Source organism: Trichechus manatus, unplaced genomic scaffold (genome assembly GCF_000243295.1).
Source record: "Trichechus manatus latirostris isolate Lorelei unplaced genomic scaffold, TriManLat1.0 scaffold00105, whole genome shotgun sequence".
Classification (NCBI taxonomy): Eukaryota; Metazoa; Chordata; class Mammalia; order Sirenia; family Trichechidae; genus Trichechus; species Trichechus manatus.
In genome coordinates, this window is record NW_004444041.1 from 4231735 (window position 1) to 4234883 (window position 3149).

General features: G+C 44.2%; 1 pseudogene; it reads right to left on the bottom strand.

The window, feature by feature from the left end:
• Nucleotides 1-293: 293 nt before the first annotated feature.
• On the bottom strand, nt 294-1214 carry LOC101357575 (suppressor of SWI4 1 homolog pseudogene; annotated as a pseudogene).
• Between the last annotated feature and the right edge of the window lie 1935 nt (nt 1215-3149).

Consider the following 3149-nt stretch of genomic DNA (forward strand, 5'->3'; position numbering starts at 1 on the left):
AGGGTGGAGGCTATGGGGTGGGCTCACTGCCCAGTCAGGCTGTGGGCATCCCCCTAAGAAAGGAAGGGAGAGGAATTTTTTTTTTTTCTCTCTCTTTTTGGACATGTCAACCATTTATTGTGGGGGTGAGGATTGAGTTAGGGAAACAACTCCTTTATAAAAGGAAACCAAAGACTGTACCTGGAACCCGGCCGGAGCCCTAGGGCAGTGTCTCTCGGCCCCGATCTGGGGCATTCTGTCGGCCTTGCTGGGGCTCAGGCTGGGGCTGCTCTCTTAGACATCCGTGCCTGGCCTCACACATGGCCCTGGGAAGCCTCTCTGGGCCCCATCTTGGCCTGGGCTCCACAGGACCTGACTTTGGGCTTTGGAAACCTCTGGTCACCGCCTGTCTGGCCTCTAATCCTTTACATGCTGCTGCTTGCGTGGACGCCCAGCAGGCTGTCTCCATTTGGCCAGCCCAGGAAACACGTCCTCATCAGGCTCCTCACCTGCCCACCACCTGGTGGAAATACTCAGCTTCATCTTCCTCATCCTCTGGTCAGCTGGCCCCCTCACAGCCTCCACTGGGCCCCTGGGTCCTTGGCATCACTGTCCCCATCGGCCTCTGCCCGTGTGCTCTTCATGCCTGCCAGGCTCTTCTTGCAGGGCTCTTGCTGCTCTTGGTTGCTCTGCACATTGTGAGCCTGCTGGTCTTGCCTCTGGGTCTTTAGCCTCAGTCTCTCCTCCTTGGCCGCCAGAATGACCTGCAGCTCCTTCTCCATCTTGTGCATGGAACTGTGGAACAGCATGTTCCCCTCCTTGACACCTTCATTCAGGACTGATCTCAGGGAGCCCAGTGATGCTCTGCTGGGCCTGCCTGTTGCCACCGCCACGATGGCCTGGGGCAGCTCTGTAATGTTGTGCTCGCAGTGAGGCTTCGTGTAGCTCTCTGACAGCCTGCACTCATGGCCAGCAGCTTGCTGATGTCCTACAGATGGCTCATGTTGGAGAACTTCTCCTGGAGAAGCTTCTTCATCCTGTGACTTGTTCCCACAGGAATGATTTTGATCCAGGTCATGGGAGTTAGATGATGTTCAGGTTTACCTTGTGAAGTTTGATGGAAGGGAACAGTTCTGTAACATAGTGGCCATGAGCTTCACATACCTGCCATGGGGGCTTCAGCTGTTGAGCACCAGGAGAGGTAGGTGAGCACCAGGAGTGGGGGAGGGGACCATGGACGTATATATGCTGTGGGATGTTTCTGGATCAGAGGTTATGAGGTGTTCGGTTACATGACTGTATGTATATTGCAGTGGAGATAAAGTGGTATCTTGTTGTGGTTTTAAGTTTCATTTTTCTGATAACTAATGGTATTGATGATCTTTTTAGTGGCCATTTCATATTGGTCATTTGGATATTGTGTATCTGTAGTGAAAGAATTGTATGTTAAAAGTTTTTACACATTGTTTGATTGAGTTGTTTGTCCATTTATTATTGATTTGTAGGAGTTATTTGTACACTTTTTGTGATGGTTAACTTCATGTCAAATTGGGTAGGCTGTGATTCTCAGTAGTTAGGCCAGACACTGTATTGGTTGCTGTTCCGTAATGTAACATAATGTAATGTATGTAATGTAATGTAATGTAACGTAGTGTAATGTAATCATCTTCCATTTTGTGATATGATGTGATCAACCAATCAGTCGAAAGGGGAATTTCCTTGGGGGTGTGGTCTGCCTCCAAAATATAAATGGATATTCTGGCAGAGCTCTCTCTCTCTCTTTTGACCCTGCCTTCTTCTTGTTGCCTTTTCTGTGGATCTTAGGAAGTAGCCTGCAGAAGTCTCTGGCCTGCCATATGAGCTAAAGATTTCGGACCTGCCAGCCCTACAGTTTCATGAGCCAATCCCTTAAAGTAAATCTGTCTCTGTCTCTCACTCACTCACTCTCTCTCTGTGTTAGTAGATAGGTAGATAGCTAGATAGATAGACAGACAGACAGATAGAGAGATAGATAGATGGGTAGGTAGGTAGATAGATAGATGTTGTCTCACCAGTTTTCTTCTCTAGGGAAACCAAACTGAGACATACTTTGGATATAATTTGTCATTTAGATGTATTGCAAATATTTTCTCCCTTGATATGACTTACCTATTCATTTTTAAGTTGTCTTTGGATGAGACATTTTTAACTTAAAGTCCAGCTTATCAATTTTTAGATTGTGCCTTTTGGTGAGAATATTTCAATTTAAATGAAATCCAATTTATCATTTATTTTTATGATTCTTGCTTTTTGTGTCCTCTCTAAGAAATCATTGCTTACTCCATTAACAATAAGAAAATGTCCCTTATGTTTTTCTTGCAGAAGTTTTATGGTTTTAGATTTTATGTTTAGTCTATGATCATTCTCATATTATTTTTTTGTGTATGCTAAATGTAGGGGTTAATGTGCTATTCCCCCCACCCCCAAATATTTATGTAGTTTTTAGCACCACTGACTAACAATCTATCTTTTCTCCTGTTGGATTGTGTTGATACCTTTGTAGAAAATAGGTTGGCCACATATGTGTGTGCTTTTTGTGCGACTCCATATTCTTTGTATTAATATGTGTGTCTATAGGGTCACTATGAGTCGGAATTGACTTGACAGCAAAGTGTTTGGTTTGGTTTTTTTTGGATCCTTCAGCCAATACCACACAGAAAAAACACAGCTGTTGTTGAGTCGATTGCAGTCAATGGTGACCCCATATGTAGAACTTTTCTCCACAGGGTTGGAGGCTGATTTTTCAGAAGTAGATTGCCAGGCTTTTCTTCTAAAGTACCTCTGGGTGGACTCAGATCTCCAACCTTTCAGTTAGGAGCCAAGAGTGTTAACAATTTGCACCACCCAGCGACTCCTGATATCGCACAGACTTGATTACTATAGTTTGATAGTATGTCTTCTCCCTTCTTTTTCAGTGTATTGAAGTTGGATAGTGTTTTATGTTTCAGTGACAGGGACCTGAAGCTGGATTGACAAGGCTCAAAGTCTTGTGTCTGTTTCTCATTTACTGGTCAAGAAATGAGGCCAAGACTTCTAACCCCTCTGAGCTGTTCTACCTTTTCTACCCTTCTTTTTTCTTTATTTACTTTTCTTCTTCCTCTTTACTTATTTTAGAAATTAGAAATGTAATA